The 14,511-nt window shown below is 40.6% G+C and overlaps 1 protein-coding gene and 2 non-coding genes across 3 annotated transcripts in view; 1 reads left to right on the top strand and 2 right to left on the bottom strand.

The window, feature by feature from the left end:
* RBFOX1 (RNA binding fox-1 homolog 1) overlaps positions 1-14,511 on the bottom strand; it is a 2,526,943-nt gene that overhangs the window by 725,632 nt on the left and 1,786,800 nt on the right.
* Positions 1,627-1,732, top strand: LOC135269210 (U6 spliceosomal RNA). Its single transcript, XR_010337501.1, has one exon. It is a non-coding gene; the product is annotated as a U6 spliceosomal RNA (small nuclear RNA).
* Positions 8,607-8,713, bottom strand: LOC135269186 (U6 spliceosomal RNA). Its single transcript, XR_010337479.1, has one exon. It is a non-coding gene; the product is annotated as a U6 spliceosomal RNA (small nuclear RNA).

Genomic DNA, 14,511 nt, shown 5'->3' with positions numbered 1-14,511 from the left:
GATCTTCCAGGAGCTGCTTTTCTATTTCTCGAGAATAAAAAATATAAAACACTTACCATAGTGCCAAGTTTCTGATTTACTTGCCATTCCTGGGTTCCTTCTCCCCATTCCTGTCAATCACCTTTCTAGACATCACCCAGAAACTTTTCTCATTTTGTCCTTCAACAAGAAATACTAATGGTATTGGGAGGTTTCCTTGCCATCCCTCTATTCTATGGGTCAACTTAGTCTTCCTCCCCGTAAGCAAGCAAGAACACAGTCTCATGCAAAGGAAGGAAGATGACTGGAATACAAGCAAGGGATCTTTAGATCCTCTTGAAAGGTCAGGGGAAGGCCACTAGCACTCATCTTTTCCTACTGTATGTCCTACACACAACAATTGTGAGGATATGTGTTCGTTTTGTTTTGTTTTGAGATGGAATCTTACTCGTCACCCAGGCTGGAGTGCAATGACACAATCTCAGCTGCCTGCGACCTCTGCCTCCTGGGTTCAAGCAATGCTCCTGCCTCAGCCTCCCAAGGAGGTAGGATTACAGGTGCCCATCACCATGTCCTGCTAACTTTCTGTATTTTTAGTAGAGATGGGGTTTCGCCATGTTGGCCAGGCTGGTCTCAAACTCCTGATCTCAAGTGATCCATCCACATTGGCCTCACAAACTGCTGGGATTACAGACATGAGCCACCACACCGAGTCCATTTGTTCAAGGATTCAACCTGTTCTGTCCCAACAGGTTCCAACAACTGGCCCAGCGCTTGTAGAGATACGTGGATTAGGTTATCTTAATCTGGTGCAGCCAATCCTTGGTCTCTCACAGCTACTTCTCCTTTCTTCAATACCAGCTTGCCATACGTCTTTCTGGTTATAACCTGGCTTTTGTATATTTTCCCTATATAGAAACAATGTGGCTGGGCGTGGTGGGTCACGCCTCTAATCCCAGCACTCTGGGAAGCCAAGGTGGGCAGATGACGAGGTCAGGAGATGGAGACCATCCTGGCCAACATGGTGAAACTACGTCTCTACTAAAAAGATTAAAAAATTACCCAGGCATGGTGACACATGCCTATAGTCCCAGCTACTCAGGAGGCTGAGGCAGGGGAATTGCTTGAACCCAGGTGGCAGAGGTTGCAGTGAGCTGAGATCGTGCCACCGCACTCTAGCCTGGGCGACAGAGCAAGACTCTGTCTCAAAAAAAAAAAAAGTGCCCAAACAGTGGGATACAAGTTTTGAGCTTTTCAAGAAAACGGCTCTAAATGCCATTAAATAGAGATTCATTATATTAATAAATCTTAGATTCATAGCTAGGATGTGTCTATAACAAAGATATGGTCTCTCTCTCAGAGTGCTGGTATACCAAGTTACCGATCCTCCAATCCTGCGTGGAATACAGGCTATGGTGACTTCATCAGAGCCAAATATTGAGGAGCTGGGGTCTGTGTGAGTAAACAAAGCAGAGGGACAAAGGATCTGATCCCATGGTGTCCTCCTTCCTACCCTTATGTTGAGGCGTTTAATAACACACCAATACAAACTTAGGTATCTAAACTGAGTTAATTTAATCTAATTAATATATAGTTTTATGCGTAAGAGTCAAAAAGATATTCTATTAAACACAAAACTGATTTCTAGTGCTCACATTGGCAGCACGCACACTGAAATCAGAATGATACAGAAAAGTTGTCAAGGCACCTGTGCAAAGATGGCAAGCAAATTCATGAAGTGTTACATTTTTTTATTTAACCCTCCCCCACTGCCCAGATAAGGAACACTGGGAAAACAGGTGTTTTTTAAAGGGAAGCAGATAAATTTATTGATAGGTCTTCTAATGACCATTTCATTGATCCGGTGAAAGCCAATTTACCAAATAACCAATCCTCTGAAAATCATTAGTGAATACTTGCAATTTAAGAGTAGAATCTGGACAAGGAACTGTCCTTTAGACTCATCTCAAGAAGTTCTATTAATAAAATTAGGCATGATATACATACCATGTTTTTTTTTCTAAAACATACTAACTTAATCATATTCTTTGTATTTAATAATTATAGCATCAAGTGAACTTTCGTATGTTCCTTTGATGCTGTATGTATCAACCTTTGAGTTTATAGCTAACAGAACTTTCCTTGAGGTCTTTAGTTATTCTCTAGAGGTATTTTAATACCTGGTTTCAACCCCAGGTTGTATTTTATTTTTAAAGCATGTAAATATAGATTCCCGAGAGCAGGATTTCACAGGGGTTCAGAAACTCCCTTTTATTCTCGATCTCGGCTCACTGCAACCTCCATCTCACTGCAAGCGATTCTCCTGCCTTAGCCTCCCAAGCAGTTGAGACTACAGGTGTGTGCCACCATGCCCGGCTAATTTTTGTATTTTCAGTGAAGATGGGGTGTCATGATGTTGGCCAAAATGATCTCGATCTCTTGACCTCATGATCCACCTGCCTTGGCCTCCCAAAGTGCTGGAATTACACGTGTGAGCCACTAGGCCCTGCCCAGAAGCTCATTTTTAAACGATTTGTCTAGCATCTTTCATTCTTCTTTAAACCTATTTTATGCAGTGCTCCCGCAAAATGATTCTTTGTAAAGCATGACCTGACTGTATTACCTTTCTCCAGGAAACGAAACACAATGGGGTGGGGAGGGCAGGGGAAGACGATCAAGATCTACTTACAGTTTGCAGAAAATAATTCTAACAAAAGTTTGACCTCATCTCCCTTCCTACATTCTCCACACTTTCTAACTCCCTAAGTTTCCGCCTGGTGTTATTCTAATGGCTAGCCGTATCTTAGCACACTGAGTACATTAGGATATTGACAGAAAGTCCTATCAGCCTAATTTCCCTTTATTATACAGCATTCTACCACAAAACATTTCTCAGACAAAGCCGACATTCAGGAAGTGTATTTTAAGCCACCTACTGCTATTGAAAATACTTTAAAGGATCTTTGAAAAGGCGGGTGGATCGCGAGGTCAAGAGATCGAGACCATCCTGGTCAACATGGTGAAACCCCGTCTCTACTAAAAATACAAAAAATTAGCTGGGCATGGTGGCGCGTGCCTGTAATCCCAGCTACTCAGGAGGCTGAGGCAGGAGAATTGCCTGAACCCGGGAGGCGGAGGTTGCGGTGAGCCGAGATCGCGCCATTGCACTCCAGCCTGGGTAACAACAGCGAAAACTCCGCCTCAAAAAAAAAAAAAAAAAAAAAAAATGATGATTAGTCACCTTTGGAATAGCAAACTAACTGAAACTAATTTGAAAACTGGAAAAAAAAAAAAAAGGAAGATGCATATACCTTACTTTTCTCATATGAACTATATCTCAGGGTAAGCAAAGAATTAGCAAAAGATTTCCCTGTAGAAGTATTCTACCTAATAAATGAAAAAGGAGTGATGGTCATGATTGTTAGTGATTCGTAAAAACCTCCAAAAAGGACATCAAGAAAGAAAGGCATTATGTGCCTCCTAATGAAAGTACACAAGAACATCTATTACATGCTTTTGCCAAATACAAAACTGAACAAAAATCTCATCAAACTTGTGCTTTAACCACCAGTTGACAGAAAATATAAAGAAGAGAAAATTCAATTAGCAAATCCAGGCCGTGTAGAGACTCTTCAACAAAAATGACCCAGTGCCCTCAACAAACAGATTGCAAACAGTGAGTTGGAGGTGGCACAAATATAAAACAAACTTCAGACATGTATTCACTAATTTTAATTTCCGACATATCAATCAGCTTCTAACTTCTGATAAATAAGAAAACTTAAAAGATGTGTAAGATGATCAGGTAGACTATTGATAGAATGTTTGGTTATATTGAGAGATCATTGCCAATTTCAAGCCACAATAATGCTAATGACAATACTTTTTTCCTTTGAGAATCGTTCTATAATTTTAAGTACTGAAACATTTTAAAATAATAAGATGTTTGGACACTTAAAGAATCACTGTTATTTTTGGGCGGGGAGGAGGGACAGAGTCACTCTCTTGCCCAGGCTGGAGTGCAATGGTACGATCTCAGCTCACTGCAACCTCCACCTGATGGGTTCAAGCAATTCTCCTACCTCAGCTTCCCGAGTAGCTCAAATTACAAGTGTCTGTCACCATATCTGGCTAATTTTTGTATTTTTAATAAAGACAGGGTTTCACCATGTTGTCCAGGCTGGTCTCGAACTCCTGACCTCAAATGATCTGCCCACCTCACCCTCCCAAAGTGCTGCGGTTACAGGTGTGAGCCACCATGTCTAGCCCCTTGCTAATTTTAAAGGCATAATAACATTAATGATAATATGTTCTTTTTAAAAGAATTCTCATTTTTCTAATATACATACTGATATGTTTAATAAGAATATTTTGGATTTGCTTCAAAATATTGATGGAGAAGAGAGAGGAAGACTGAAGCTCAAAAGAAACAAGTTTGGCCACATGTTGGCAGCTGTTAAAACTTGGAGCAGGGCATATGAGGGGGATCAGTATACTGTAATTTCTAATTTTGTGTATGTTTGAAAATTTTTCATTATCAAACCATTTTAAAACCACTACTAAGAAAAATCAGAATGCTCCAGGCTGGGTGACAGAGCAAGACTCCATCTCAAAAGTAAATAAATAAATTAAAATTCAGAATGAAATTAAGTATCACCAAATCACTCTGCCGTACCAATGGTTCTGGAGTAAAAACGTAGCTCCTGGCCAGGCACGCTGACTCACGCCTGTAATTCCAGCACTTCTGAAAGCCAAGGCAGGTGAATCACTTGAGCTAGGAGTTAAAGAGCAGCCTGATCGACACAGTGAGACCTACTCTCTTAAAAAGTTAATAAATAAAGTAAATTTAAAAGGCTGGGCATGGTGGCTTACGGCTGGAATCCCAGCACTTTGGGAGACTGAGGTGAGCGGATCACCTGAGGTCAGGAGTTCAAGACCAGGCTGACCAACATGGTGAAACCCCATCTCTACTAAAAATACAAAAATTAGCCAGGTGTGGTGGCAGGCACCTGTAATCCCAGCTACTCGGGATGCTGAGGCCAGAGAATCGCTTGAACTTGGGAGACGGAGGTTGCAGCAAGCCAAGATGGCACCACTGCACTCTAGCCTAGGAGACAGAGTGAGACTCAGACTCAAAAATAAATAAATAAATAAGTCAATTAATTAATTAAGAAAAGAAGAAACATAATTCCAGTATTAGTGGGTATCTTGTAAAATGCGTAGGAGGAACTTTAGACTGGAGGCTGTAATAAAATGCCCTTCCTACTCTTTCAGAAAAGCCTGGTATGTTAAGTTTTCTGTACAAGAAAACCTATAGCCATCATCAAACATCCTCCATTCCTGGAATAGTCTGAGAGAAAAAAACACAAAATGTGCAACGGGATTGCAATTATGAGACACCAAACGGCAACAGGAGTCATCGATCACAATGATATAACTGAATTAAAAACCTCTTTTGGTTCTTTAAGATGACCACTTGTTCTCACCTGGAACTTTCTGGCTCTTGCTCCTGGCAGGGCCAACGCATTGCCAAGAGCTCTGACATCATCCGATGCCTCGTCTAACACAACTACACCCATCCCCAACCCATTCTGTATCTCACTGGCTTCATTTCTCCCCCTTCAGATTAGTTTTCACCATCTGTAGTGTCTTCTTATCTCTTGGTTTCATGTGTAAACACTTGAACACGATGGCAGAAACTAGTGTTCATCCTTCAGTACCCTCTCCCGGGCCAGTGTCTACATCCCCATAGCCTTTAAGAATATGTAGCGACAAATACTTGAACATATAAATGCTTCAAAGTTAAATCACTACTAATCCACCAAACAAATTGATTTGGATGCCTTCATTTTACACTAAGGAAGTAAATAAATAGATCATTACATACTGATTATGCTATTGTAGATAAATATAGTGTACATTTATATTTATATTTATTTCTTCTAAATCTCAGCATCTCCTACCTTGATATTTTTTTTTTTTTTGAGACGGAGTTTCGCTCTTATTACCCAGGCTGGAGTGCAATGGCGCGATCTCGTCTCACCGCAACCTCTGCCTCCTGGGTTCAGGCAATTCTCCTGCCTCAGCCTCCTGAGTAGCTGGGATTACAGGCGTGCGCCACCATGCCCAGCTAATTTTTTGTATTTTTAGTAGAGACGGGGTTTCACCACGTTGACCAGGATGGTCTCGATCTCTTGACCTCGTGATCCACCCGCCTCAGCCTCCCAAAGTGCTGGGATTACAGGGGTGAGCCACTTCGCCCGGCCGTCCTACCTTGATTTTTAACAAAAGAACAGCACTTATCTTCAATTTCAGATTCTTTTTCTTTATTTTGTTAGGACTGTTGAGCAGTTTAGTTGAAACTATTAAGAAATATAATATTAAAATAGACGTGAGAATTGTTTTTACCTTTTTCTAAGAGCTTGTCTGAAGTACACAACCTACAAACAATTAAATCAATGTTCTGATAACTCTTTCCTGCTATTATTAGAAGACAAGTTATTTGTCCTTAGAGAGCAAGACACCCTATCTCAGAGAAATAGGGATTTGAATAGTTTGTAGTTGTTAGAACAACAAAGTTAGCATTCAATTAAGTTCCATTACAAGATTTATGCTAATCATTAACCAAAAGTTGTCTTCTGTTCAGTTTCAGGAAATTGAACAATACCCTGACGGAGAGAAAGACCCTTTAAAAATTAAGCAATAATTATGGTATGTTTGCAAACTGCAGTCTATCTTTTGTAGCTTAAATTTCTTGGCTGTGTAATTTGCATACACATTAAACTCTGTGGGAAATTGGAAAGCAATTCAGAATTCAACAATTAAAAGATACAAATTAAAACTGTTAACATTAACTTAAAGTTTATTGCTGGTGCAATGCTCTTGGATATAAATGAACTCTGTTCAAGCAGCCATTTCTCTCTTGGAAGTTCAACATATTTTCAACTTAGGTTGACAACTGCACCTTTAAGACATTAGTTTTGCTGATACCACTTCATACTGATAAATATGCAATTTTAACAAATATACACATGGATTCCTAGCAGGTTTTCTTATATGAGAAGGATAACTTGAGTCTAATCACTCTGGTCTTCAAAAGGACTTACCATCTCTTAAAACACCTTAAAATTATTTGGTGGAAATGGTAAGGTAATTCTCTGTTTAATCTCAGCCAAGAGAAATGACAACTAGTGAAAATTCTCACTTTGGCGGCAAAACACAGTCAACATAACAAAAGGTGCTTTCTGCTTTTATTATTTTTCATCTGTCTACGATATACTTATAAATATGTACATGTAAATATAAATATATATACACAGACATGTATGGATAAAGCTGACGAGGAAATCCGCAATGCTGCCTAGAAGCTTTCTTGATAATGTATTAAAAACTCTCTAGTCTGATTTCCTGGATGCAGAGCTCAGTTCCATCAGCTCCTAGCTCTGTGACTACACGTGTGTTATTCTTTAAGCCTCTGAGTCCCATTCTGCAAACTAAGAATAATGATAGAAATCAACTCGTAGAATGGCTATGAAAATCGAATGAGGAAAAAATTAAATCGCTGTATCTGACATGTAGAAAAGTGCTCAACAACTACAAAGCATTATTTGTGTGAAGTATTGCATTACCAATTCAATCCCAATCCTGCCACTCACTAGCTCTGTGACCCAAACTAATTAGCTTCTTCGGGCCTCATTGTCCCCTTTGGTAAAATGGGAATACAGTCCCTACAGCATAAAGTCATTGAGCTAGTAGATGAGTTAAATTTTTTTCTTTCCTTTTTTTTTTCTTACTACCCATTTATTTACCAATCTTTTTCTTTTTTCTTTTTAGTTAAATATTAGTAAAGCACTTACAATAGTAATTAGAATGTATGCAAGCCCTACTCATTATTTTCAAGTAATAAACATGCATGCCTACATAGAAGGATGAATATAGGTATGTGGATATATACACATGCACACACATATATGTTTATATGTATACATACACTTACATGCACAAAACCAGAGAACGGCAGAAAAAGACTGTCCAAGTATAAAATTTAAAAATCCCATTACTATTTCAGTGTTATTCTAGAGATATTCAATATCACTGTATTTATATGAATTTAAAAGCAAAGGCTAGATCAAGCTTTCTTATATGTAGAATGGCTAGGAAATCAAAGACAAATGATTTATTGGGAACTGCCATGTTATTTTAGATGACTAAGTTTCAGAGAATCAGGATACAAGAAAATGTTCCTGACATTAAAACTGATGGAATATACTTGGATCACTGATGATCCTTCAAGATGCCCCAGAGCCATCAACATGGGGACCAATTATCGAGGTAAGTGAAGAAGTTTAGATTCGTATGCTATAAATATACTTCCAATGGGAAAAAGTGATTAGGGACTAGAAAGTTTCTGACTCACAGGAACTAGGTTATTTTCTTCTATATATGTTTTCTAATAATTCTGTGGTTCTTACATAGGAGAATGGAGAGAATCAAATACTTATGTGATGAGTTATAAAACCTGAAGCAATTTCAAGTGTAAGTACCTCTAGCTTTCACCTCAAAGCTTTTCTCCCTTTTTTTCCCCACAAATAAGACTTTTTATTTGCCACTACTATTAGGCTGAACTTAAAAACATGGAATGCTTCATGAATTTGTGTATCATCCTTGCGCAGGGGCCATGCTAATCTTCTCTGTATCATTCCAATTTTAGTATGTGTGCTGCCGAGGCGAGTATTTTTTTTTTTTTTTTTTTTTTGAGATGGAGTCTCACTCTATGGCCCAGGCTGGAGTGCAATGGTCCAATCTCAGCTCACTGCAACCTCTATGCTCCCAGGTTCAAGTGATTCTCATGCCTCAGACTCCTGAGTAGCTGGGATTACAAGTGTGCACACATCCGGATAATGTGTGTATTTTTAGTAGAGACAGGGTTTCATCATGTTGCCCATACTGGTCTTGGAACTCCTGACCTCAGGTGATCCACCCACCTTGGACTTTCAAAGTGCTGGGATTACAGGCATGAGCCGTACCCATCCCCAAAGCCTTTCTCTTCTATCACCACCAGCAAGATTGTTGGCTTGAGAATTTTAAAACACCCTGTAGGTCTATCACACGTCACAATAATAAAGTGAAAAATACAACCCCAGCCAGCTGACCACATACAAAACAGCATCAACACTTCCAACATACACACAGACACACACACACACACACACACACAGCTACTTTCAGATCACGGTCATTTTGTAATCCATATAGGTCTCACTAATGCAAATCACATGCTTTAATTAATTGATCACATTACATCCAATCCCCATTATGTAAAGCCACACTGTAGGAGATACAGCCATAACAAGAGACTTGAGATATTAGCCTAAATTACGGGTGTCAGATAACAGACTATGGTTGCTCTGAATTTTTAATTTTCCACTTAACCCCAGAGTTTTAGTCACAATAATTAGCCAGCATATACATGGCACAAACATATCCATATACACACATATGCAAACACATTTTTAAATACAAGAGCCAATACAAACACACACACACACACACACACACACACACACACATACATACACGATGCAATAATCGCATGCCCAATCAGGGATATGTTCTGATAGAAATACCCAAGTTAATCTGGAATTTTGTTTTGATAACATCTCACCTCGCATCTACCATCAAAAGTGGATTTTTATTAGTCTCTGAAAGCAAATGGCTTCCATGCAATTTGGTTGGTAACATATATAAACGTTTGGAGCATAACAAAATAACGTATTTCAGAAAAAGCTGAGGAATATGATAGCTTTAGGACGTTCGGAATAAAACCAGGATCCTTTCGGGTGGAGAGGCATAAAAGAGATTAACTGGACAGCACTTTCTTTGAATTATTGATGTAATCAAAACACTAGCAGATACACAGCATCATTCTTCCAGGTGCTGGACCCAACATGAAATTTTAGCTGGCTTTTGGCTTCTTTTGCTTCCATTAAAAAGTGCAAGAAAACTGGTCACTTGCTGTTTGCCTTAAAAATATGAAGTTTCTTAACAGATCTTAGCATGGCATTAAAAGGAGATAGCTGGGGGTGGTTTTCACAATCGTGAGCCTGAAAGACATGCACTATTCATGTTTTAAGCTCAACTCCGTGTGTTTTCAACACCTGGAACTTTAAGATCATTAGACTCCAGACACTTACATCTAACCCTGCCTTTAAGATGGAGATGGCTTCATTAGGTTGGAAGGCAGAATTCTATTAGATAAAGCTGTGCTCTCCCTAGCTTAACCTTAGAGTGCTAATGCAGTCTTTTCCTCCTCCTAATTCTGCAGACTGGAAAGGAGCTTCCTGTGGCTCCCCGATCCTGCCAATACCCCAAGCCCAATTCCCAGACTTCCCTCATCACGGGCAAATATCATTTCAACAGATGTCAGCAACCGCTAAAGTGCACTTAGGCCTATTTGTTAAATTCCCGCGGGGAAGGTGGATTGGAGAAATCCAGCCAGTAATTAAACCACATACTTCTTCTAAAGCCGCCTCTACCCCTCTTCCCTGCATAATCTCTCTGCCTCGCATCAAATCATTTAGGCACTTATTGGCTACAATCAATACAATATGAGATACATTAATTTTGTCCCTGAGAGACTTTCGGGGAAGAGGTGGTATTGCTTCACAAGCATTCTGGAGTGTTCATGCAAGCATACTATCAAACATAGCAGTACAGTTTCCATGCTCTAGGCTGGCAGATTGATGGTCTCCCTGCCCCATGCCCGCGGAGCTGGGCTGCTGCCAAACGTACGCAAATTAGATTGGAGCAAGAAACATTAAATATATTACCTAACGCACACAAATGCTAAATAGTGCAAATCACGGTGAAGAAGGGGCCCGGCTGAGTGGAATTTTAACAATTAAACTCAAGTCTCTCCATATGTTCCCTCATCACTCGTGCCTCGCTATGTAGAACAAAACTACAAAGGGGAAAAGACCTTTCACCAGGTTTCCTGATCACAGATTCGGTTTCTTCAGTGCCAAAGGATGGCTTCCCCCACCTCCCCTCCCCACTCTGGATGATCCCTCAGGCTGCACTGCATTTGGATACGCTCTACAAATCCTGAACACAAGCAAATAAATTCATTATGGAAAAGCGCTAAATGAAAATTTGCCCTATTCGTTAGTTTATAATACTACTGATATTTATTATTATTTTTTGAGGTCCTGATTCTCAGAAGGTTCATTTGAATAACAAACGTGACTCCCATGAAGGTGTGTGTAGGGTCCTCTCTACAGTAGCAACAAGTCACTGCATAGCCATCAATACCATTCAGCCTCAAATGATTTTATTCGACAAGTGAGGCAAAGAAAAGAAAGTCAGCGATACAGCTCAGTCTATCTATGGATCTACGGAGAACCAAAGATGAATGCAGTGGACTAACAAAAGAAATTAGGGAGTAACCGTGAGGACCAAGCTCCAGCTGCGAAATTAAAATCTATCAGAAATTCAAACAAAAACCATTCCCAGTGTCAGGCTCCCGGCTTCATAGGTAAAGCAAAGAAGTAACTAGCAAGAAGGATTCTGCATTTTACAATGAAATCCATTAAAATTTCTCATTGGCCAGGCACAGTGGCTCACACCTATAATCCCAGCACTTTGGGAGGCTGAGGCAGGCGGCTCATGAGGTCAGGATTACAAGACCACTCCGACCAATATGGTGAAACACTGTTTCTACTAAAAATATGAAGAAAAAAATTAGCTGGGCGTGGTGGCACAAGTTTGTAGTCCTACTTACTCAGGAGGCTGAGACAGGAGAATCACCTAAACCCGGGAAGCAGAGGTTGCAGTGAGCTGAGACTGTGTCACTGTACTCCAGCCTGGGCGACAGAGTGAGCCTCTGTCTTAAAAAAATGAAAAAAACAATAATTTATCATTAATGATACCCTGCTTCGGCAATTGACACTGAATATGATGATATATCACATATCATTTCTTTTCTTTTGGAAAGAAAAGGAATTACGCTTTCCGGGCAATGGCCATCAGTCTGGGCACTGGTCTATAGGGCTTTGGTGAGAGGAGAAACTCCTGCCTGGAAGAAATCAGCAGGAAAATGCGAATTTGTTTCCCAAAATTTAGGGGGAGATTTACTATTAGGACACCATTAAATCTGTGGGGGTTTCTCTTTGAAACGTGTTTTGTTATATATTCCTATGTTCTTACTGCTCTATGGATCCACATTCGATTCTTAGTTTTACCATTTACTGGCTGTGTGATCTGGGGTAAAGAAAGAATAGTCTTCCCGTATCTAATTTTTTCACCAGGAACATAACCATGATGAAGACTAAATAAGATTCCTAAAATATTATTCAGTCTTATTTAGAATCTTATTTCTAGAATAAGATTATCAAGGACAGATGACCTAGCTGGCACTTAGTAAGCTCAGGTTTCCTTTGGGTGTCATTCTAGCCATCATCAACATTTCAGTTCTGACCCGAACAGGGATAAAATGTGGCTGCTTTGAGATGCCCTCCCAATAAAGCCGCATTTCCACATTTCTTCTGTCATTGCACAGACCAGTCAGCCCAACAGCCTTAGAATGTTTGTTCTTATGCTCCTCCCCTCTGCTAGCTGCAGGAGGCACCCAACAGGTGAATAAACTATGGTCATGTATTTGGATGACTTTCTATTTCCAAGTTCACATTTCTAGGTTGTCAGCTGGAGGTCAGTGCAGCCCCCAGTCATGAGCTGTATTTCAGCGAAATGGAAATTCCTTCTATGAACAAGGCTGTAGGTATGTCTGTGCACCTGTGCCCACCTATGCTTACGTGTAGCTGTGCCCATGTATATGAGTATGTTTACAATGTGTGGGGCATGCATTGGTGTGGGTGTGTATGTGGGTGTCTTAAAAGTTTTCTGTTGCTGTCCTGAGATGCTCAGTGGCTGAGGAAATAACCTGGGCCTGGAATCAGAAACCGCGGTAGCAGGGAGATTTTAGGCAAACTGCCCATTCTCTCTTGTTCTCCACTTCCTCATTGAAAACCTCAGGGGCTGAACCAGATGATCCCTAAGATTCCATCCAGCTAGAATATTCCATGATTCAATAAATCTGTGCATAACCAGGGCCAAGGTTTTCATTCTTGTTATCATGGGTAATCAACACTTGGCAAAACACTTCAGTCCTCTATCAAAATGCTGTTCTCTTATTGAGCTCCCACGATTAGGCCCACTACACCCACACAAGACGATGATAAATGGAAGCTGCTAATAGATCGCTTGGATGATGCCCAGGAAGAGGGCAGGCTTTCCACAAGGCCTCATTTGCAAGTTTCATTCCACTCAGAATTGACTCACCAACCAACGCTGAAAACATAATAAATGGCATTCAAAAGCCTGGGGAGAGAATGCAGGCGGGGTGGGCAAGTGAACAAGGGGTAGATCAGCTAATTTTTCAGGTCCCTCTGCATCTTGAGATTCTAGCATTCTGCTAAGGTAGGATTTATTATAATAAATCATCAACCAACACATGTGAAACATACAGGCACCTGCCCTATAGTGTGTTCGATTATTTTCTTAAAGGCAAGTGGAGAAGGCAAGTGGCATCCAGATGACCTTCTTTCTTGTCAGGAAAAGATGCCCATAAACAATGTGCATGGCCGGGTGTGGTGGCCCACACCTGTAATCCCAGCACTCTGGGAGGCTGAGGCGGGCAGATCACCTGAGGTCAGGAGTTCAAGACCACCCTGGCCAACATGGTGAAACACTGTCTCTACTAAAAATACAATAATTAGCTGAGCGTGGCCATGCATGCCTGTAGTCCAAGCTACTTAGGAGGCTGAGTCAGGAGAATCACTTGAACCCAGGAGGCGGAGGTGGCAGTGAGCCGAGATCACACTACACTGCAGCCTGGGGGACAAGAGTGAAACTCCATCTCAAAAAAAAAAAAGAATTTGCAAAAAGAAAGAATAAGAGGGAGAAGAATGGAAGGCAAAGAGAGAGTGAGGATGAGCAAATGCAGTAAAAATATTTAATATTAAAAACTGGTGATTCTGGACCAGGCCCAGTGGCTCATGCCTATAATACCAGCACTTTGGGAAGCCAAGGCAGGTGTATCAGTTGAGCCCAGGAGTTCAAAGCCTGGGGCTGGACACGGTGGCTCACACCTGTAATACCAGCACTTCGGGAGGCCAAAGCGGGCGGATCACCTGAGGTCAGAAGTTCGAGACCAGCCTGGTCAACATGGCTAGCCAACAGCCTCGTGTCTACAAAAATGTAAAAATTAGCCAGGCATGATGATAGGTGCCTGTAATCCCAGCCAATTCCAGTCTGAGGTGGAAAAATCACTTGAACCTGGGAGGTGGAGGTTGCAGTGAGCTAAGATCACGCCATTGCACTCTAGCCTGGGTGACAGAGCAAGACTCCATCTCAAATAAATAAATAAGTAAATAAATAAATTGGTAAATCTGGTGGAAGTATGTGAGGATTACTGTACCAGTCTTACATTTTCTCACAGGTTTAGAATTTTTCAAAATAAGTTGAAAAAATGTTGCA

This window comes from Aotus nancymaae, unplaced genomic scaffold, assembly GCF_030222135.1.
Source record: "Aotus nancymaae isolate 86718 unplaced genomic scaffold, 86718_ANA_hifiasm-v0.15.2.pri h1tg000049l, whole genome shotgun sequence".
NCBI classification, from domain to species: domain Eukaryota; kingdom Metazoa; phylum Chordata; class Mammalia; order Primates; family Aotidae; genus Aotus; species Aotus nancymaae.
Note: the sequence above shows the minus strand (reverse complement) of the source record. Positions and strands in the feature narration are given on the sequence as shown.